Below are 23,726 nucleotides of genomic sequence, written 5' to 3'. Positions count from 1 at the left end.
AGAGAGAGAGACAGAGACAGAGAGCGTGACAGGTAGCGGGAGCCAGACAGGGAGCGGGAGCGAGACAGAGACAGAGAGTGACAGTGAGACAGAGAGCGAGAGCGAGACAGAGAGCGAGAGCGAGACAGGGAGCGAGACAGAGACAGAGAGCTAGACAGAGAAAGGGAGCGAGACAGAGAAAGAGAGCGAGACAAAGACAGAGAGCGAGACAGAGAGCGAGACGAGACAAAGAGCGAGACAGAGAGCGAGACAGAGATCGAGACAGAGGACCGAGACAGAGGACTGAGACAGAGAGCGAGACAGAGAGCGAGACAGAGAGCGAGACAGAGCCAGAGAGTGAGACAGAGAGCGAGACAAAAACAGAGAGCGAGAGAGAGAGACAGAGAGAGAGACAGAGAGCGAACGAGACAGAGACAGAGAGAGAGTTAGAGACGGAGAACGAGACAGAGAGCGAGACAGAGACAGAGAGCGAGACAGGGAGCGGGAGCCAGACAGGGAGCGGGAGCGAGACAGAGAGCGAGACAGAGACAGAAACAGAGAGCGAGAGTGAGACAGAGAGTAAGACAGAGAGCGAGACAGAGAGCGAGACAGAGAGCGAGGACAGAGAGCAAGACGTAGACAGAGAGCGAGACAGAGACAGAGAGCGAGACAGAGAGCGAGAGCGAGACAGGGAGCGAGACAGAGACAGAGAGCGAGACAGAGAAAGAGAGCGAGACAGAGAAAGAGAGCGAGACAAAGACAGAGAGCGAGACAGAGAGCGAGACAGAGAGCGAGACAGAGAGCGAGACAGAGAGCGAGACGTAGACAGAGAGCGAGACAGAGACAGAGAGCGAGACAGAGACAGAGAGCGAGACAGAGACAGAGACAGAGAGCGAGACAGAGCCAGAGAGTGAGACAGACACAGAGAGCGAGACAGAGACAGAGAGCGAGACGAGACAGAGACAGAGAGCGTGATAGCGACAGAGAGCGAGACAGAGACCTAGACAGACTTAGAGCGAGACAGAGAGTGAGAAAGAGAGCGAGACAGAGACAGACAGCGAGACAGAGACAGAGAGCGAGACAGAGACAGAGAGAGAGACAGAGACAGAGAGCGTGACAGGTAGCGGGAGCCAGACAGGGAGCGGGAGCGAGACAGAGACAGAGAGTGACAGTGAGACAGAGAGCGAGAAAGAGACAGAGAGCGAGACAAAGACAGTGAGCTAGACAGAGACAGAGACAGAGACAGAGAGCGAGAGTGAGACAGAGAGCAAGACAGAGACAGAGAGTAAGACAGAGACAGAGAGCGAGACAGAGACAGAGAGCGAGACAGAGACAGAGAGCTAGACAGAGAGCGAGAGCGAGACAGAGAGCGAGACAGAGAGCGAGACAGAGACAAAGACAGAGACAGAGAGCGAGCCAGAGAGCGAGAGCGAGACAGAGAGCGAGAGCGAGACAGGGAGCGAGACAGAGACAGAGAGCTAGACAGAGAAAGGGAGCGAGACAGAGAAAGAGAGCGAGACAAAGACAGAGAGCGAGACAGAGAGCGAGACGAGACAAAGAGCGAGACAGAGAGCGAGACAGAGATCGAGACAGAGACCGAGACAGTTACTGAGACAGAGAGCGAGACAGAGAGCGAGACAGAGAGCGAGACAGAGCCAGAGAGTGAGACAGAGAGCGAGACAAAAACAGAGAGCGAGAGAGAGACAGAGAGAGAGACAGAGAGCGAACGAGACAGAGACAGAGAGCGAGTTAGAGACGGAGAGCGAGACAGAGAGCGAGACAGACTTAGAGCGAAACAGAGAGTGAGAAAGAGAGTGAGACAGAGAAAGAGACAGAGACAGGAGACAGAGAGCCCGACAAAGAGCGATAGCGAGACAGAGGAAGAGACAGAGACCGAGACAGAGAGCGAGACAGAGAGCGAGAGCGAGAGCGAGACAGGGAGCGAGACAGAGAGCGAGACAGAGAAAGAGAGCGAGACAGAGAGCGAGACAGATTTAGAACGAGACCGAGAGTGAGACAGAGATGGAGAGCGAGACAGAGAGCAAGACAGGAGACAGAGAGCGAGACAGAGAGCGAGACAGAGAGCTAGACAGAGAGGGAGAGCGAGACAGAAAGCGAGACAGGGAGCGTGAGCGAAACAGAGAGCGAGAGCGAGACAGAGAGCAAGAGTGAGACAGAGACAGATATCAAGACAGAGACAGAGAGCGAGAAAGAGACAGAGAGCGAGAGAGAGACAGGAGACAGAGAGCTCGACAAAGAGTGATAGCGAGACAGAGAAAGAGACAGAGAAAGAGATCGAGACAGAGAAAGAGAGCGAGACAGAGACAGAGAGCGAGACACAGAGCGAGAGCGAGAGCGAGACAGGGAGCGAGACAGAGAGCGAGACAGAGAGCGAGATAGAGAGCGAGATAGAGAGCGTGACAGAGAGCGAGACAGAGAAAGAGAGCGAGACAGAGACTGAGAGCGAGACAGAGAGCGAGACAGAGAAAGAGAGCGAGAGCGAGACAGAGACAGAGAGCGAAACAGAGAGCGAGACAGAGATGGAGAGCGAGACAGAGAGCAAGACAGGAGACAGAGAGCGAGACAGAGACAGGGAGCGAGACAGAGAGCGAGACAGAGAAAGAGAGCGAGACAGAGACAGAGAGCGAGACAGATTTAGAACGAGACAGAGAGCAAGACAGGAGACAGAGAGAAAGACAGAGAGCGAGACAGAGAGCAAGACAGGAGACAGAGAGAAAGACAGAGAGCGAGACAGAGAGCTAGACAGAGAGCGAGAGCGAGACAGAGAGTGAGACAGAGACAGAGAGCGAGACAGGGAGCGAGAGCGAGACAGAGAGCGAGAGCAAGACAGAGAGCGAGAGCGAGACAGAGACAGATAGCAAGACAGAGACAGAGAGCGAGAAAGAGAGCGAGACAGAGACAGGAGACAGAGAGCTCGACAAAGAGCGATAGCGAGACAGAGAAAGAGACAGAGAAAGAGATCGAGACAGTGAAAGAGAGCGAGACAGAGACAGAGAGCGAGACACAGAGCGAGGCAGGGAGCGAGAGCGAGAGCGAGACAGAGAGCGAGACAGAGAGCGAGATAGAGGGCGTGACAGAGAGCGAGACAGAGAAAGAGAGCGAGACAGAGACTGAGAGCGAGACAGATTTAGAACGAGACCGAGAGCGAGACAGAGATGGAGAGCGAGACAGAGAGCAAGACAGGAGACAGAGAGCGAGACAGAGAGCGAGACAGAGAGCTAGACAGAGAGGGAGAGCGAGACAGAAAGCGAGACAGAAAGCGAGAGCGAGACAGAGAGTGAGACAGAGACAGAGAGCGAGACAGGGAGCGTGAGCGAAACAGAGAGCGAGAGCGAGACAGAGAGCAAGAGTGAGACAGAGACAGATAGCAAGACAGAGTCAGAGAGCGAGAAAGAGACAGAGAGCGAGACAGAGACAGGAGACAGAGAGCTCGACAAAGAGCGATAGCGTGACAGAGAAAGAGACAGAGAAAGAGATCGAGACAGAGAAAGAGAGCGAGACAGAGACAGAGAGCGAGACACAGAGCGAGAGCGAGAGCGAGACAGGGAGCGAGACAGAGAGCGAGACAGAGAGCGAGATAGAGAGCGAGATAGAGAGCGTGACAGAGAGCGAGACAGAGAAAGAGAGCGAGACAGAGACTGAGAGTGAGACAGAGAGCGAGACAGAGAAAGAGAGCGAGAGCGAGACAGAGACAGAGAGCGAGACAGAGAGCGAGACAGAGATGGAGAGCGAGACAGAGAGCAAGACAGGAGACAGAGAGCGAGACAGAGAGCTAGACAGAGACAGGGAGCGAGACAGAGAGCGAGACAGAGACAGAGAGCGAGACAGAGACAGAGAGCGAGACAGATTTAGAACGAGACAGAGAGCAAGACAGGAGACAGAGAGAAAGACAGAGAGCGAGAAAGAGAGCAAGACAGGAGACAGAGAGAAAGACAGAGAGCGAGACAGAGAGCTAGACAGAGAGCGAGAGCGAGACAGAGAGTGAGACAGAGACAGAGAGTGAGACAGGGAGCGAGAGCGAGACAGAGAGCGAGAGCAAGACAGAGAGCGAGAGCGAGAGCGAGACAGGGAGCGAGACAGAGAGCGAGAAAGAGACAGAGAGCGAGACAGAGACAGGAGACAGAGAGCTCGACAAAGAGCGATAGCGTGACAGAGAAAGAGACAGAGAAAGAGATCGAGACAGAGAAAGAGAGCGAGACAGAGACAGAGAGCGAGACACAGAGCGAGAGCGAGAGCGAGACAGGGAGCGAGACAGAGAGCGAGACAGAGAGCGAGATAGAGAGCGAGATAGAGAGCGTGACAGAGAGCGAGACAGAGAAAGAGAGCGAGACAGAGACTGAGAGCGAGACAGAGAGCGAGACAGAGAAAAGAGAGCGAGAGCGAGACAGAGACAGAGAGCGAGACAGAGAGCGAGACAGAGATGGAGAGCGAGACAGAGAGCAAGACAGGAGACAGAGAGCGAGACAGAGAGCTAGACAGAGACAGGGAGCGAGACAGAGAGCGAGACAGAGAAAGAGAGCGAGACAGAGACAGAGAGCGAGACAGATTTAGAACGAGACAGAGAGCAAGACAGGAGACAGAGAGAAAGACAGAGAGCGAGACGGAGAGCAAGACAGGAGACAGAGAGAAAGACAGAGAGCGAGACAGAGAGCTAGACAGAGAGCGAGACGTAGACAGAGAGCGAGACAGAGACAGAGAGCGAGACAGAGACAGAGAGCGAGACAGAGAGCGAGAGCGAGACAGGGAGCGAGACAGAGACAGAGAGCGAGACAGAGAAAGAGAGCGAGGCAGAGAAAGAGAGCGAGACACAGAGCGAGAGCGAGAGCGAGACAGGGAGCGAGACAGAGAGCGAGACAGAGAGCGAGATAGAGAGCGAGATAGAGAGCGTGACAGAGAGCGAGACAGAGAAAGAGAGCGAGACAGAGACTGAGAGCGAGACAGAGAGCGAGACAGAGAAAGAGAGCGAGAGCGAGACAGAGACCGAGAGCGAAACAGAGAGCGAGACAGAGATGGAGAGCGAGACAGAGAGCAAGACAGGAGACAGAGAGCGAGACAGAGACAGGGAGCGAGACAGAGAGCGAGACAGAGAAAGAGAGCGAGACAGAGACAGAGAGCGAGACAGATTTAGAACGAGACAGAGAGCAAGACAGGAGACAGAGAGAAAGACAGAGAGCGAGACAGAGAGCAAGACAGGAGACAGAGAGAAAGACAGAGAGCGAGACAGAGAGCTAGACAGAGAGCGAGAGCGAGACAGAGAGTGAGACAGAGACAGAGAGCGAGACAGGGAGCGAGAGCGAGACAGAGAGCGAGAGCAAGACAGAGAGCGAGAGCGAGACAGAGACAGATAGCAAGACAGAGACAGAGAGCGAGAAAGAGAGCGAGACAGAGACAGGAGACAGAGAGCTCGACAAAGAGCGATAGCGAGACAGAGAAAGAGACAGAGAAAGAGATCGAGACAGTGAAAGAGAGCGAGACAGAGACAGAGAGCGAGACACAGAGCGAGGCAGGGAGCGAGAGCGAGAGCGAGACAGAGAGCGAGACAGAGAGCGAGATAGAGGGCGTGACAGAGAGCGAGACAGAGAAAGAGAGCGAGACAGAGACTGAGAGCGAGACAGATTTAGAACGAGACCGAGAGCGAGACAGAGATGGAGAGCGAGACAGAGAGCAAGACAGGAGACAGAGAGCGAGACAGAGAGCGAGACAGAGAGCTAGACAGAGAGGGAGAGCGAGACAGAAAGCGAGACAGAGAGCGAGAGCGAGACAGAGAGTGCGACAGAGACAGAGAGCGAGACAGGGAGCGTGAGCGAAACAGAGAGCGAGAGCGAGACAGAGAGCAAGAGTGAGACAGAGACAGATAGCAAGACAGAGTCAGAGAGCGAGAAAGAGACAGAGAGCGAGACAGAGACAGGAGACAGAGAGCTCGACAAAGAGCGATAGCGTGACAGAGAAAGAGACAGAGAAAGAGATCGAGACAGAGAAAGAGAGCGAGACAGAGACAGAGAGCGAGACACAGAGCGAGAGCGAGAGCGAGACAGGGAGCGAGACAGAGAGCGAGACAGAGAGCGAGATAGAGAGCGAGATAGAGAGCGTGACAGAGAGCGAGACAGAGAAAGAGAGCGAGACAGAGACTGAGAGTGAGACAGAGAGCGAGACAGAGAAAGAGAGCGAGAGCGAGACAGAGACAGAGAGCGAGACAGAGAGCGAGACAGAGATGGAGAGCGAGACAGAGAGCAAGACAGGAGACAGAGAGCGAGACAGAGAGCTAGACAGAGACAGGGAGCGAGACAGAGAGCGAGACAGAGACAGAGAGCGAGACAGAGACAGAGAGCGAGACAGATTTAGAACGAGACAGAGAGCAAGACAGGAGACAGAGAGAAAGACAGAGAGCGAGAAAGAGAGCAAGACAGGAGACAGAGAGAAAGACAGAGAGCGAGACAGAGAGCTAGACAGAGAGCGAGAGCGAGACAGAGAGTGAGACAGAGACAGAGAGCGAGACAGGGAGCGAGAGCGAGACAGAGAGCGAGAGCAAGACAGAGAGCGAGAGCGAGAGCGAGACAGGGAGCGAGACAGAGATCGAGAAAGAGACAGAGAGCGAGACAGAGACAGGAGACAGAGAGCTCGACAAAGAGCGATAGCGTGACAGAGAAAGAGACAGAGAAAGAGATCGAGACAGAGAAAGAGAGCGAGACAGAGACAGAGAGCGAGACACAGAGCGAGAGCGAGAGCGAGACAGGGAGCGAGACAGAGAGCGAGACAGAGAGCGAGATAGAGAGCGAGATAGAGAGCGTGACAGAGAGCGAGACAGAGAAAGAGAGCGAGACAGAGACTGAGAGCGAGACAGAGAGCGAGACAGAGAAAAGAGAGCGAGAGCGAGACAGAGACAGAGAGCGAGACAGAGAGCGAGACAGAGATGGAGAGCGAGACAGAGAGCAAGACAGGAGACAGAGAGCGAGACAGAGAGCTAGACAGAGACAGGGTGCGAGACAGAGAGCGAGACAGAGAAAGAGAGCGAGACAGAGACAGAGAGCGAGACAGATTTAGAACGAGACAGAGAGCAAGACAGGAGACAGAGAGAAAGACAGAGAGCGAGACGGAGAGCAAGACAGGAGACAGAGAGAAAGACAGAGAGCGAGACAGAGAGCTAGACAGAGAGCGAGACGTAGACAGAGAGCGAGACAGAGACAGAGAGCGAGACAGAGACAGAGAGCGAGACAGAGAGCGAGAGCGAGACAGGGAGCGAGACAGAGACAGAGAGCGAGACAGAGACAGAGAGCGAGACAGAGAGCGAGAGCGAGACAGGGAGCGAGACAGGGAGCGAGACAGAGAGCTAGACAGAGAGGGAGAGCGAGACAGAAAGCGAGACAGAGAGCGAGAGCGAGACAGAGAGTGAGACAGAGACAGAGAGCGAGACAGGGAGCGTGAGCGAAACAGAGAGCGAGAGCGAGACAGAGAGCAAGAGTGAGACAGAGACAGATAGCAAGACAGAGTCAGAGAGCGAGAAAGAGACAGAGAGCGAGACAGAGACAGGAGACAGAGAGCTCGACAAAGAGCGATAGCGTGACAGAGAAAGAGACAGAGAAAGAGATCGAGACAGAGAAAGAGAGCGAGACAGAGACAGAGAGCGAGACACAGAGCGAGAGCGAGAGCGAGACAGGGAGCGAGACAGAGAGCGAGACAGAGAGCGAGATAGAGAGCGAGATAGAGAGCGTGACAGAGAGCGAGACAGAGAAAGAGAGCGAGACAGAGACTGAGAGTGAGACAGAGAGCGAGACAGAGAAAGAGAGCGAGAGCGAGACAGAGACAGAGAGCGAGACAGAGAGCGAGACAGAGATGGAGAGCGAGACAGAGAGCAAGACAGGAGACAGAGAGCGAGACAGAGAGCTAGACAGAGACAGGGAGCGAGACAGAGAGCGAGACAGAGACAGAGAGCGAGACAGAGACAGAGAGCGAGACAGATTTAGAACGAGACAGAGAGCAAGACAGGAGACAGAGAGAAAGACAGAGAGCGAGAAAGAGAGCAAGACAGGAGACAGAGAGAAAGACAGAGAGCGAGACAGAGAGCTAGACAGAGAGCGAGAGCGAGACAGAGAGTGAGACAGAGACAGAGAGCGAGACAGGGAGCGAGAGCGAGACAGAGAGCGAGAGCAAGACAGAGAGCGAGAGCGAGAGCGAGACAGGGAGCGAGACAGAGAGCGAGAAAGAGACAGAGAGCGAGACAGAGACAGGAGACAGAGAGCTCGACAAAGAGCGATAGCGTGACAGAGAAAGAGACAGAGAAAGAGATCGAGACAGAGAAAGAGAGCGAGACAGAGACAGAGAGCGAGACACAGAGCGAGAGCGAGAGCGAGACAGGGAGCGAGACAGAGAGCGAGACAGAGAGCGAGATAGAGAGCGAGATAGAGAGCGTGACAGAGAGCGAGACAGAGAAAGAGAGCGAGACAGAGACTGAGAGCGAGACAGAGAGCGAGACAGAGAAAAGAGAGCGAGAGCGAGACAGAGACAGAGAGCGAGACAGAGAGCGAGACAGAGATGGAGAGCGAGACAGAGAGCAAGACAGGAGACAGAGAGCGAGACAGAGAGCTAGACAGAGACAGGGAGCGAGACAGAGAGCGAGACAGAGAAAGAGAGCGAGACAGAGACAGAGAGCGAGACAGATTTAGAACGAGACAGAGAGCAAGACAGGAGACAGAGAGAAAGACAGAGAGCGAGACGGAGAGCAAGACAGGAGACAGAGAGAAAGACAGAGAGCGAGACAGAGAGCTAGACAGAGAGCGAGACGTAGACAGAGAGCGAGACAGAGACAGAGAGCGAGACAGAGACAGAGAGCGAGACAGAGAGCGAGAGCGAGACAGGGAGCGAGACAGAGACAGAGAGCGAGACAGAGAAAGAGAGCGAGACAGAGAAAGAGAGCGAGACAAAGACAGAGAGCGAGACAGAGAGCGAGACAGAGAGCGAGACAGAGAGCGAGACAGAGAGCAAGACGTAGACAGAGAGCGAGACAGAGACAGAGAGCGAGACAGAGACAGAGAGCGAGACAGAGACAGAGACAGAGAGCGAGACAGAGCCAGAGAGTGAGACAGACACAGAGAGCGAGACAGAGACAGAGAGCGAGACGAGACAGAGACAGAGAGCGAGATAGCGACAGAGAGCGAGACAGAGACCTAGACAGACTTAGAGCGAGACAGAGAGTGAGAAAGAGAGCGAGACAGAGACAGACAGCGAGACAGAGACAGAGAGCGAGACAGAGACAGAGAGCGAGACAGGGAGCGGGAGCCAGACAGGGAGCGGGAGCGAGACAGAGAGCGAGACAGAGACAGAAACAGAGAGCGAGAGTGAGACAGAGAGTAAGACAGAGAGCGAGACAGAGAGCGAGACAGAGAGCGAGACAGAGAGCGAGACGTAGACAGAGAGCGAGACAGAGACAGAGAGCGAGACAGAGACAGAGAGCGAGACAGAGAGCGAGAGCGAGACAGGGAGCGAGACAGAGACAGAGAGCGAGACAGAGAAAGAGAGCGAGACAGAGAAAGAGAGCGAGACAAAGACAGAGAGCGAGACAGAGAGCGAGACAGAGAGCGAGACAGAGAGCGAGACAGAGAGCGAGACGTAGACAGAGAGCGAGACAGTGACAGAGAGCGAGACAGAGACAGAGAGCGAGACAGAGACAGAGACAGAGAGCGAGACAGAGCCAGAGAGTGAGACAGACACAGAGAGCGAGACAGAGACAGAGAGCGAGACGAGACAGAGACAGAGAGCGAGATAGCGACAGAGAGCGAGACAGAGACCTAGACAGACTTAGAGCGAGACAGAGAGTGAGAAAGAGAGCGAGACAGAGACAGAGAGCGAGACAGAGACAGAGAGCGAGACAGAGACAGAGAGAGAGACAGAGACAGAGAGCGTGACAGGTAGCGGGAGCCAGACAGGGAGCGGGAGCGAGACAGAGACAGAGAGTGACAGTGAGACAGAGAGCGAGAGCGAGACAGAGAGCGAGAGCGAGACAGGGAGCGAGATAGAGAGCAAGATAGAGACAGAGAGCGAGATAGAGAGCGAGATAGAGAGCGTGGACAGAGAGCGAGACAGAAAAAGAGAGCGAGACAGAGGACTGAGAGCGAGAGTGAGACAGAGAGCGAGACAGAGAGCGAGATAGAGAGCAAGATAGAGACAGAGAGCGAGACAGAGAGCTAGACAGAGAGGGAGAGCGAGATAGAAAGCGAGGACAGAGAGCGAGAGCGAGACAGAGAGTGAGACAGAGACAGAGAGCGAGACAGGGAGCGAGAGCGAAACAGAGAGCGAGAGAGAGAGACAGAGAGAGAGACAGAGAGCGAACGAGACAGAGACAGAGAGCGAGTTAGAGACGGAGAACGAGACAGAGAGCGAGACAGAGACAGAGAGCGAGACAGGGAGCGGGAGCCAGACAGGGAGCGGGAGCGAGACAGAGAGCGAGACAGAGACAGAAACAGAGAGCGAGAGTGAGACAGAGAGTAAGACAGAGAGCGAGACAGAGAGCGAGACAGAGACCTAGACAGACTTAGAGCGAGACAGAGAGTGAGAAAGAGAGCGAGACAGAGACAGAGAGCGAGACAGAGACAGAGAGCGAGACAGAGACAGAGAGAGAGACAGAGACAGAGAGCGTGACAGGTAGCGGGAGCCAGACAGGGAGCGGGAGCGAGACAGAGACAGAGAGTGACAGTGAGACAGAGAGCGAGAGCGAGACAGAGAGCGAGAGCGAGACAGGGAGCGAGACAGAGACAGAGAGCTAGACAGAGAAAGGGAGCGAGACAGAGAAATAGAGCGAGACAAAGACAGAGAGCGAGACAGAGAGCGAGACGAGACAAAGAGCGAGACAGAGAGCGAGACAGAGATCGAGACAGAGACCGAGACAGAGACTGAGACAGAGAGCGAGACAGAGAGCGAGACAGAGAGCGAGACAGAGCCAGAGAGTGAGACAGAGAGCGAGACAAAAACAGAGAGCGAGAGAGAGAGACAGAGAGAGAGACAGAGAGCGAACGAGACAGAGACAGAGAGCAAGTTAGAGACGGAGAACGAGACAGAGAGCGAGACAGAGACAGAGAGCGAGACAGGGAGCGGGAGCCAGACAGGGAGCGGGAGCGAGACAGAGAGCGAGACAGAGACAGAAACAGAGAGCGAGAGTGAGACAGAGAGTAAGACAGAGAGCGAGACAGAGAGCGAGACAGAGAGCGAGACAGAGAGCAAGACGTAGACAGAGAGCGAGACAGAGACAGAGAGCGAGACAGAGAGCGAGAGCGAGACAGGGAGCGAGACAGAGACAGAGAGCGAGACAGAGAAAGAGAGCGAGACAGAGAAAGAGAGCGAGACAAAGACAGAGAGCGAGACAGAGAGCGAGACAGAGAGCGAGACAGGCAGCGAGACAGAGAGCGAGACGTAGACAGAGAGCGAGACAGAGACAGAGAGCGAGACAGAGACAGAGAGCGAGACAGAGACAGAGACAGAGAGCGAGACAGAGCCAGAGAGTGAGACAGACACAGAGAGCGAGACAGAGACAGAGAGCGAGACGAGACAGAGACAGAGAGCGAGATAGCGACAGAGAGCGAGACAGAGACCTAGACAGACTTAGAGCGAGACAGAGAGTGAGAAAGAGAGCGAGACAGAGACAGACAGCGAGACAGAGACAGAGAGCGAGACAGAGACAGAGAGAGAGACAGAGACAGAGAGCGTGACAGGTAGCGGGAGCCAGACAGGGAGCGGGAGCGAGACAGAGACAGAGAGTGACAGTGAGACAGAGAGCGAGAAAGAGACAGAGAGCGAGACAAAGACAGTGAGCTAGACAGAGACAGAGACAGAGACAGAGAGCGAGAGTGAGACAGAGAGCAAGACAGAGACAGAGAGTAAGACAGAGACAGAGAGCGAGACAGAGACAGAGAGCGAGACAGAGACAGAGAGCTAGACAGAGAGCGAGAGCGAGACAGAGAGCGAGACAGAGAGCGAGACAGAGACAAAGACAGAGACAGAGAGCGAGCCAGAGAGCGAGAGCGAGACAGAGAGCGAGAGCGAGACAGGGAGCGAGACAGAGACAGAGAGCTAGACAGAGAAAGGGAGCGAGACAGAGAAAGAGAGCGAGACAAAGACAGAGAGCGAGACAGAGAGCGAGACGAGACAAAGAGCGAGACAGAGAGCGAGACAGAGATCGAGACAGAGACCGAGACAGTTACTGAGACAGAGAGCGAGACAGAGAGCGAGACAGAGAGCGAGACAGAGCCAGAGAGTGAGACAGAGAGCGAGACAAAAACAGAGAGCGAGAGAGAGACAGAGAGAGAGACAGAGAGCGAACGAGACAGAGACAGAGAGCGAGTTAGAGACGGAGAGCGAGACAGAGAGCGAGACAGACTTAGAGCGAAACAGAGAGTGAGAAAGAGAGTGAGACAGAGAAAGAGACAGAGACAGGAGACAGAGAGCCCGACAAAGAGCGATAGCGAGACAGAGGAAGAGACAGAGACCGAGACAGAGAGCGAGACAGAGAGCGAGAGCGAGAGCGAGACAGGGAGCGAGACAGAGAGCGAGACAGAGAAAGAGAGCGAGACAGAGAGCGAGACAGATTTAGAACGAGACCGAGAGTGAGACAGAGATGGAGAGCGAGACAGAGAGCAAGACAGGAGACAGAGAGCGAGACAGAGAGCGAGACAGAGAGCTAGACAGAGAGGGAGAGCGAGACAGAAAGCGAGACAGGGAGCGTGAGCGAAACAGAGAGCGAGAGCGAGACAGAGAGCAAGAGTGAGACGTAGACAGATATCAAGACAGAGACAGAGAGCGAGAAAGAGACAGAGAGCGAGAGAGAGACAGGAGACAGAGAGCTCGACAAAGAGTGATAGCGAGACAGAGAAAGAGACAGAGAAAGAGATCGAGACAGAGAAAGAGAGCGAGACAGAGACAGAGAGCGAGACACAGAGCGAGAGCGAGAGCGAGACAGGGAGCGAGACAGAGAGCGAGACAGAGAGCGAGATAGAGAGCGAGATAGAGAGCGTGACAGAGAGCGAGACAGAGAAAGAGAGCGAGACAGAGACTGAGAGCGAGACAGAGAGCGAGACAGAGAAAGAGAGCGAGAGCGAGACAGAGACAGAGAGCGAAACAGAGAGCGAGACAGAGATGGAGAGCGAGACAGAGAGCAAGACAGGAGGACAGAGAGCGAGACAGAGACAGGGAGCGAGACAGAGAGCGAGACAGAGAAAGAGAGCGAGACAGAGACAGAGAGCGAGACAGATTTAGAACGAGACAGAGAGCAAGACAGGAGACAGAGAGAAAGACAGAGAGCGAGACAGAGAGCAAGACAGGAGACAGAGAGAAAGACAGAGAGCGAGACAGAGAGCTAGACAGAGAGCGAGAGCGAGACAGAGAGTGAGACAGAGACAGAGAGCGAGACAGGGAGCGAGAGCGAGACAGAGAGCGAGAGCAAGACAGAGAGCGAGAGCGAGACAGAGACAGATAGCAAGACAGAGACAGAGAGCGAGAAAGAGAGCGAGACAGAGACAGGAGACAGAGAGCTCGACAAAGAGCGATAGCGAGACAGAGAAAGAGACAGAGAAAGAGATCGAGACAGTGAAAGAGAGCGAGACAGAGACAGAGAGCGAGACACAGAGCGAGGCAGGGAGCGAGAGCGAGAGCGAGACAGAGAGCGAGACAGAGAGCGAGATAGAGGGCGTGACAGAGAGCGAGACAGAGAAAGAGAGCGAGACAGAGACTGAGAGCGAGACAGATTTAGAACGAGACCGAGAGCGAGACAGAGATGGAGAGCGAGACAGAGAGCAAGACAGGAGACAGAGAGCGAGACAGAGAGCGAGACAGAGAGCTAGACAGAGAGGGGGAGCGAGACAGAAAGCGAGACAGAGAGCGAGAGCGAGACAGAGAGTGAGACAGAGACAGAGAGCGAGACAGGGAGCGTGAGCGAAACAGAGAGCGAGAGCGAGACAGAGAGCAAGAGTTAGACAGAGACAGATAGCAAGACAGAGTCAGAGAGCGAGAAAGAGACAGAGAGCGAGACAGAGAGCGAGAGCGAGAGCGAGACAGGGAGCGAGACAGAGAGCGAGACAGAGAGCGAGATAGAGAGCGAGATAGAGAGCGTGACAGAGAGCGAGACAGAGAAAGAGAGCGAGACAGAGACTGAGAGTGAGACAGAGAGCGAGACAGAGAAAGAGAGCGAGAGCGAGACAGAGACAGAGAGCGAGACAGAGAGCGAGACAGAGATGGAGAGCGAGACAGAGAGCAAGACAGGAGACAGAGAGCGAGACAGAGAGCTAGACAGAGACAGGGAGCGAGACAGAGAGCGAGACAGAGACAGAGAGCGAGACAGAGACAGAGAGCGAGACAGATTTAGAACGAGACAGAGAGCAAGACAGGAGACAGAGAGAAAGACAGAGAGCGAGAAAGAGAGCAAGACAGGAGACAGAGAGAAAGACAGAGAGCGAGACAGAGAGCTAGACAGAGAGCGAGAGCGAGACAGAGAGTGAGACAGAGACAGAGAGCGAGACAGGGAGCGAGAGCGAGACAGAGAGCGAGAGCAAGACAGAGAGCGAGAGCGAGAGCGAGACAGGGAGCGAGACAGAGAGCGAGAAAGAGACAGAGAGCGAGACAGAGACAGGAGACAGAGAGCTCGACAAAGAGCGATAGCGTGACAGAGAAAGAGACAGAGAAAGAGATCGAGACAGAGAAAGAGAGCGAGACAGAGACAGAGAGCGAGACACAGAGCGAGAGCGAGAGCGAGACAGGGAGCGAGACAGAGAGCGAGACAGAGAGCGAGATAGAGAGCGAGATAGAGAGCGTGACAGAGAGCGAGACAGAGAAAGAGAGCGAGACAGAGACTGAGAGCGAGACAGAGAGCGAGACAGAGAAAAGAGAGCGAGAGCGAGACAGAGACAGAGAGCGAGACAGAGAGCGAGACAGAGATGGAGAGCGAGACAGAGAGCAAGACAGGAGACAGAGAGCGAGACAGAGAGCTAGACAGAGACAGGGAGCGAGACAGAGAGCGAGACAGAGAAAGAGAGCGAGACAGAGACAGAGAGCGAGACAGATTTAGAACGAGACAGAGAGCAAGACAGGAGACAGAGAGAAAGACAGAGAGCGAGACGGAGAGCAAGACAGGAGACAGAGAGAAAGACAGAGAGCGAGACAGAGAGGTAGACAGAGAGCGAGACGTAGACAGAGAGCGAGACAGAGACAGAGAGCGAGACAGAGACAGAGAGCGAGACAGAGAGCGAGAGCGAGACAGGGAGCGAGACAGAGACAGAGAGCGAGACAGAGAAGGAGAGCGAGACAGAGAAAGAGAGCGAGACAAAGACAGAGAGCGAGACAGAGAGCGAGACAGAGAGCGAGACAGAGAGCGAGACAGAGAGCGAGACGTAGACAGAGAGCGAGACAGAGACAGAGAGCGAGACAGAGACAGAGAGCGAGACAGAGACAGAGACAGAGAGCGAGACAGAGCCAGAGAGTGAGACAGACACAGAGAGCGAGACAGAGACAGAGAGCGAGACGAGACAGAGACAGAGAGCGAGATTGCGACAGAGAGCGAGACAGAGACCTAGACAGACTTAGAGCGAGACAGAGAGTGAGAAAGAGAGCGAGACAGAGACAGAGAGCGAGACAGAGACAGAGAGCGAGACAGAGACAGAGAGAGAGACAGAGACAGAGAGCGTGACAGGTAGCGGGAGCCAGACAGGGAGCGGGAGCGAGACAGAGACAGAGAGTGACAGTGAGACAGAGAGCGAGAGCGAGACAGAGAGCGAGAGCGAGACAGGGAGCGAGACAGAGACAGAGAGCTAGACAGAGAAAGGGAGCGAGACAGAGAAAGAGAGCGAGACAAAGACAGAGAGCGAGACAGAGAGCGAGACGAGACAAAGAGCGAGACAGAGAGCGAGACAGAGACTGAGACAGAGACCGAGACAGAGACTGAGACAGAGAGCGAGACAGAGAGCGAGACAGAGAGCGAGACAGAGCCAGAGAGTGAGACAGAGAGCGAGACAAAAACAGAGAGCGAGAGAGAGAGACAGAGAGAGAGACAGAGAGCGAACGAGACAGAGACAGAGAGCGAGTTAGAGACGGAGAACGAGACAGAGAGCGAGACAGAGACAGAGAGCGAGACAGGGAGCGGGAGCCAGACAGGGAGCGGGAGCGAGACAGAGAGCGAGACAGAGACAGAAACAGAGAGCGAGAGTGAGACAGAGAGTAAGACAGAGAGCGAGACAGAGAGCGAGACAGAGAGCGAGACAGAGAGCGAGACGTAGACAGAGAGCGAGACAGAGACAGAGAGCGAGACAGAGAGCGAGAGCGAGACAGGGAGCGAGACAGAGACAGAGAGCGAGACAGAGAAAGAGAGCGAGACAGAGAAAGAGAGCGAGACAAAGACAGAGAGCGAGACAGAGAGCGAGACAGAGAGCGAGACAGAGAGCGAGACAGAGAGCGAGACGTAGACAGAGAGCGAGACAGAGACAGAGAGCGAGACAGAGACAGAGAGCGAGACAGAGACAGAGACAGAGAGCGAGACAGAGCCAGAGAGTGAGACAGACACAGAGAGCGAGACAGAGACAGAGAGCGAGACGAGACAGAGACAGAGAGCGAGACAGGGAGCGGGAGCCAGACAGGGAGCGGGAGCGAGACAGAGAGCGAGACAGAGACAGAAACAGAGAGCGAGAGTGAGACAGAGAGTAAGACAGAGAGCGAGACAGAGAGCGAGACAGAGAGCGAGACAGAGAGCGAGACGTAGACAGAGAGCGAGACAGAGACAGAGAGCGAGACAGAGAGCGAGAGCGAGACAGGGAGCGAGACAGAGACAGAGAGCGAGACAGAGAAAGAGAGCGAGACAGAGAAAGAGAGCGAGACAAAGACAGAGAGCGAGACAGAGAGCGAGACAGAGAGCGAGACAGAGAGCGAGACAGAGAGCGAGACGTAGACAGAGAGCGAGACAGAGACAGAGAGCGAGACAGAGACAGAGAGCGAGACAGAGACAGAGACAGAGAGCGAGACAGAGCCAGAGAGTGAGACAGACACAGAGAGCGAGACAGAGACAGAGAGCGAGACGAGACAGAGACAGAGAGCGAGATAGCGACAGAGAGCGAGACAGAGACCTAGACAGACTTAGAGCGAGACAGAGAGTGAGAAAGAGAGCGAGACAGAGACAGACAGCGAGACAGAGACAGAGAGCGAGACAGAGACAGAGAGAGAGACAGAGACAGAGAGCGTGACAGGTAGCGGGAGCCAGACAGGGAGCGGGAGCGAGACAGAGACAGAGAGTGACAGTGAGACAGAGAGCAAGACAGAGACAGAGAGCGAGACAAAGACAGTGAGCTAGACAGAGACAGAGACAGAGACAGAGAGCGAGAGTGAGACAGAGAGCAAGACAGAGACAGAGAGTAAGACAGAGACAGAGAGCGAGACAGAGACAGAGAGCGAGACAGAGACAGAGAGCTAGACAGAGAGCGAGAGCGAGACAGAGAGCGAGACAGAGAGCGAGACAGAGACAAAGACAGAGACAGAGAGCGAGCCAGAGAGCGAGAGCGAGACAGAGAGCGAGAGCGAGACAGGGAGCGAGACAGAGACAGAGAGCTAGACAGAGAAAGGGAGCGAGACAGAGAAAGAGAGCGAGACAAAGACAGAGAGCGAGACAGAGAGCGAGACGAGACAAAGAGCGAGACAGAGAGCGAGACAGAGATCGAGACAGAGACCGAGACAGTTACTGAGACAGAGAGCGAGACAGAGAGCGAGACAGAGAGCGAGACAGAGCCAGAGAGTGAGACAGAGAGCGAGACAAAAACAGAGAGCGAGAGAGAGACAGAGAGAGAGACAGAGAGCGAACGAGACAGAGACAGAGAGCGAGTTAGAGACGGAGAGCGAGACAGAGAGCGAGACAGACTTAGAGCGAAACAGAGAGTGAGAAAGAGAGTGAGACAGAGAAAGAGACAGAGACAGGAGACAGAGAGCCCGACAAAGAGCGATAGCGAGACAGAGGAAGAGACAGAGACCGAGACAGAGAGCGAGACAGAGAGCGAGACGTAGACAGAGAGCGAGAAATAGAGCGAAACAGAGAGCGAGACAGAGAGCGAGACAGAGAGCGAGACAGAGAGCGAGACGTAGACAGAGAGCGAGACGTAGACAGAGAGCGAGACAGAGACAGAGAGCGAGACAGAGACAGAGAGCGAGACAGAGACAGAAACAGAGACAGAGAACAAGACAGAGAGCGAGACAGAGCCAGAGAGTGAGACAGACACAGAGAGCGAGACAGAGACAGAGAGCGAGACAGAGACAGAGAGCGAGACAGGGAGCGGGAGCCAGACAGGGAGCGGAAGCGAGACAGAGAGCGAGACAGAGACAGAAACAGAGAGCGAGAGTGAGACAGAGAGTAAGACAGAGACAGAGAGCGAGACAGAGAGCGAGAGCGAGACAGGGAGCGAGACAGAGACAGAGAGCGAGACAGAGAAAGAGAGCGAGACAGAGAAAGAGAGCGAGACAAAGACAGAGAGCGAGAGAAAGACAGAGAGAGAGACAGAGAGCGAGACGAGACAGAGACAGAGAGCGAGATAGAGTTTGAGTTTTAAATCATCTTTATTGGGTCTGGGGGCCCACCACACAATAAATACTCATACAAAACCACAGTTACACATCAATTAAAAATACAACTCCAATTCCTCCTCCACAGTAACTAAACACAACAGCCTCTGAATACCCCATACACTCAAAAACAGATCAATATTGTTGACAAGTTTATAATAGGCAAACTCAACCCTTAGTCTCGGGGGCGGCAGCGTAGCCTAGTGTCTGTCGTTCTGCCCCTGAACAGGCAGTTAACCCACTGTTCCCAGGCCGTCATTGAAAATAAGAATGTGTTCTTAACTGACTTGCCTGGTTAAATAAAGGTAAAAAAAAAAAAAAAAAAAATTTTTTTTAAAAGTCTCGCTGGCAACATTCCCTCCAGCATTCCCACCACATCCACAGACCCCTATAACTAATTTTGCTGCCCCTAACACAAAATTAAGCAACACAACTACACCCTTTTGACTGAACCTGTACTTTGGCCCAAATAAACTGCTCAAAAAAATAAAGGGAACACTTAAACAACACAATGTAACTCCAAGTCAATCACGCTTCTGTGAAATCAAACTGTCCACTTAGGAAGCAACGCTGATTGACAATAAATTTCACATGCTGTTGTGCAAATGGAATAGACAACAGGTGGAAATGATAGGCAATTAGCAAGACGCCCCCAATAAAGGAGTGGTTCTGCAGGTGGTGACCACAGACCACTTCTCAGTTCCTATGCTTCGTGGCTGATGTTTTGGTCACTTTTGAATGCTGGCGGTGCTTTCACTCTAGTGGTAGCATGAGACGGAGTCTACAACCCACACAAGTGGCTCAGGTAGTGCAGCTCATCCAGGATGGCACATCAATGCGAGCTGTGGCAAGAAGGTTTGCTGTGTCTGTCAGCGTAGTGTCCAGAGCATGGAGGCGCTACCAGGAGACAGGCCAGTATATCAGGAGACGTGGAGGAGGCCGTAGGAGGGCAACAACCCAGCAGCAGGACCGCTACCTCCGCCTTTGTGCAAGGAGGAGCAGGAGGAGCACTGGCAGAGCCCTGCAAAATGACCTCTAGCAGGCCACAAATGTGCATGTGTCTGCTCAAACGGTCAGAAACAGACTCCATGAGGGTGGTATGAGGGCCCGACGTCCACAGGTGGGGGTTGTGCTTACAGCCCAACACCGTGCAGGACGTTTGGCATTTGCCAGAGAACACCAAGATTGGCAAATTCGCCACTGGCGCCCTGTGCTCTTCACAGATGAAAGCAGGTTCACACTGAGCACATGTGACAGACGTGACAGTCTGGAGACGCCGTGGAGAACATTCTGCTGCCTGCAACATCCTCCAGCATAACCGGTTTGGCGGTGGGTCAGTCATGGTGTGGGATGGCATTTCTTTGGGGGGCCGCACTGTGCTCGCCTGTCCTCCATGTGCTCGCCAGAGGTAGCCTGACTGCCATTAGGTACCGAGATGAGATCCTCAGACGGTTGGCCCTGGGTTCCTCCTAATGCAAGACAATGCTAGACCTTATGTGGCTGGAGTGTGTCAGCAGTTCCTGCAAGAGGAAGGCATTGATGCTATGGACTGGCCCGCCCGTTCCCCAGACCTGAATCCAATTGAGTACATCTGGGACATCATGTCTCGCTCCATCCACCAACGCCACGTTGCACCACAGACTGTCCAGGAGTTGGCGGATGCTTTAGTCCAGGTCTGGGAGGAGATCCCTCAGGAGACCATCCACCACCTCATCAGGAGCATGCCCAGGCGTTGTAGGGAGGTCAGACAGGCACGTGGAGGCCACACACACGACTGAGCCTCATTTTGACTTGTTTTAAGGACATTACATCAAAGTTGGATCAGCCTGTAGTGTGGTTTTCCACTTTAATGTTGAGTGTGACTCCAAATCCAGACCTCCTTGGGTTGATAGATTTGATTTCCATTGATAATTTTTGTGTGATTTTGTTGTCAGCACATTCAACTATGTAAAGAAAAAAGTATTTAATAAGAATATTTCATTCATTCAGATCTAGGATGTGTTATTTAGTTATTTTTTTGAGCAGTGTATATACAGTTGGGAAGAGAAAACCTCTCCCAACGTTGAGAACCAATCAGTGATCAGTTCAATCATCCCGACCAACCTGGGACACAGTAAAAACAGATGTGCCACTCCGCACAGAATGGACACCCCTCCCAAACAGTAGGGTCCAGGTGTACCAGATGCATGTTGGTGGCTATAGCTCCATGTATTATCCTCCATTGGAGGTCAGCTGTCCTCTTATCAAAAGGCAGTTTGCATAATGATCGCCAACAGCCTTTTGGAGAGGCACCTGGACCAAGCACATCCGCCCACCTCGTCGATTTTACCCCTTCCAGTGAAGAGGCATGGGACACCTTTACACATATTCTGTACATGGCCTTCTTTCCCACCTCCTTGAACTCCCCCAGCTCCAGGGTATCGAAGGAAAGATGTTTGAAGTTTTGGCAAATCTCTCTCTATTGTAACACTCAGACATTCCATTCTCAATCCTGCAAAGGTAAGAGAGAGAAAGTTTAAGACCGGTCGTTAAGTCATAAAACCGGCCCAACTTCTCTTCTCAAAACTTAAAGTAACCTATCACAAAATGTAATTCATTTTTAACAGTATCATTTGTCATCTAATGAGAAGATGTATTTGGCAAAATTAACTCACACTTTCAAAACTTATGTCAGAAAACTAACTCCATCAAAACAGTATAATTTCTCATTGAACGACAAGGTCATCTTGCCATTCATTACATACTGACTCAACAAATACTAACCATATTTATCAATATACCATATTTTTCTATGAACAAGAGTAAAATGTTTGATTACCATCTCGTACCTTTTACAGAATTGTGCAAAATTCTTGTTCTCTGAATTAGAATCAAATAATAAAGTGTGTAGAATTTCACTAAAAGGGGTAAAAAAAATAATAACTTGATACTGTTTGGAATTTAAAAAATGTTCCATACTGTATATTGCAGTGCTGTAAATGTTTGCAATATAGTAAACATAAATCAAATCATGTCCATCAAAAGTACTTAACTTAGTAAGTATTATGGTACTACAAACCAAGCATGTTACTGTGAGGTAGTTAAGGCTACTTACTGTACTCTGCAATGCTAGACTTGGTTATTACTGTACTGTAATGTAAAGCACTCCTAAAACATGATGGGGCCTCTGCAAAAGCAACGTAATACAGTAATATTGAAAGTAGGCCTAATTCCAAATATGAAGCAGATGTGACTGAAGTACTTTAAAAACACACTGTACAAAAGATGTGACTCAAACGACCATTCAGTTCAATTTCATTGGACTGTGAGAACATATGTTATCAGCTACATCACGATGAATGTTTTTCCTATAGAATATGGTTGGCAATATAAAGCATATCAATATGATCTACTGTATAACCCATGGAAAACCAAACAACTCACCAGGGAACTTTCATATTTATTTATGGACTGATTCTAAGGTTACCAGTTATTCAAAGATAGTTTACATGTTGTTGGTAAAGATATACCATTATGGGAGTAATTGTTATTGACCGTGAAAAAAGTATTTAGTTTTGTTTGACATGCTTTGCAAAAAGTATTGTGTCTCGTAGAAAGTTGTCAATTGTTCTGCAAAAAAAAGTGTCTTGTGATAAAGACCTGTGTCTAGTGTTTTGCTAAAAAAAAGTGCTTAGCATTTGCATTAAGTGTGAAAACAATGAGAATTACAAACTTGTGTGCAAAAAAAGTTGCTGTTTTGGCCATGTGGATCCTAGATCCTAGTTTCACTCGTGAATCCCAGTTTCAGTGTTCAAGCAATCGAGTAGGTTTGTATGCTTCATAGCATGTTCCATGTTCACTGCATGCATGGACTTACACCGCAAGGAGGAGCTGGTAGCCTTGTACCAAATTATACCTTCAGCCGAGGTCAGACGGTATCATCATTTTGATTCCCATGTCAAGATAATTGGAATCTGTCAGGATATAACACATCCACAACTTTCGAAATGAAACGCAAAACTTTTTTTGTGGAAACCCTGGATATTTTGTTGTTGTTGCCTAGATATGAATTAAATAACAAACAACCATACACGTGAACTATATTCGTGACAACAATACAAACAAATGTAATACTGTCCAAATACACTAATAAGATAACATTTCAGACAAAACAACTAGGCTGACGTTTTAATACTGTGCTTTATTGTTATATAACAAATATGATAATTGCAAGATATTTCCATTTAAAATATTGTATTTACTTTGCCCTTACATTGAATAAAAAGTCCTATAATGTTCTGTAAATAAATATATATTGGGGAAAGCATGTGAGAAGATGTTTTTCAGCACTGTTATAAAGTTTTGCTTTTGTGAACAAACTTCCCCAAGTTTGCTGTAAAATACATATTTATATCCCATCACAAAGCACATCATAAATCAAAAAAATTCCTTGAACATTTACTAGCGATCCTAAAAGGAATTTGAGGCATGATTGTTGAAAAGAAATATACCGACATTCAATATTATTAACAAAGACCTTGTATAGCTAGCACAATTTCACATTTTAAGATATATAAAAAATGAACTCCAAGGTTGTTGGTACATTTATCTTTTTATGAATCTAGAGGAGATTAGAACATAAATGTATTGTAAAAATGGCAACGTCATATGGCTGTACAACACTTTAGGAATCAATAATACATATGTCTATTCTGCACCCCAAAATGATCTTGACAAGCATAAAATGACTTGTGTCGATAACTTCATGGATGGAATTACAAACATTCACAGAGCCAGCAAAATATCTCCATAACCCTTCATAATATGTGAAAGAACTATTCACAACAGTTTATGGCAATCAGTGAGTATGATAAGGTCGTTGAACATGGATAAATAGTTGCCATGAAATGCTGGCAACAAAGTTATATGGTTTAAATGCATGAATTGAATATAGTTCCACATACATTTCTAATGATTAGTTAAATCAAAGACTCACAAAGCATAATATCGAACATGAACAAAACCACACAATGATTGCCCAAAGCTGTAGTCTGCAAAAGTGCCAAGTATGAGGTACAGTATACGTGCATTCGATTGACCTTGGCATACATTCATATTGAGGAATTACTCCAAATGTGTCATGTAATGAAACATAAATATGCAATATGATGGGCTTTACT

The 23,726-nt window shown here is 51.5% G+C and overlaps 2 pseudogenes; both read left to right on the top strand.

Annotated features, from left to right (window-relative positions):
* Nucleotides 1–6,910: 6,910 nt before the first annotated feature.
* On the top strand, nt 6,911–8,437 carry LOC137503687 (RNA-binding protein 25-like; annotated as a pseudogene).
* Nucleotides 8,438–14,912: 6,475 nt separating this feature from the next.
* On the top strand, nt 14,913–18,554 carry LOC137503686 (U1 small nuclear ribonucleoprotein 70 kDa-like; annotated as a pseudogene).
* The last annotated feature ends 5,172 nt before the right edge of the window (nt 18,555–23,726 follow it).

Source organism: Anabrus simplex, unplaced genomic scaffold (assembly GCF_040414725.1).
Source record: "Anabrus simplex isolate iqAnaSimp1 unplaced genomic scaffold, ASM4041472v1 ctg00000763.1, whole genome shotgun sequence".
Lineage (NCBI taxonomy): Eukaryota > Metazoa > Arthropoda > Insecta > Orthoptera > Tettigoniidae > Anabrus > Anabrus simplex.
Note: the sequence above shows the minus strand (reverse complement) of the source record. Positions and strands in the feature narration are given on the sequence as shown.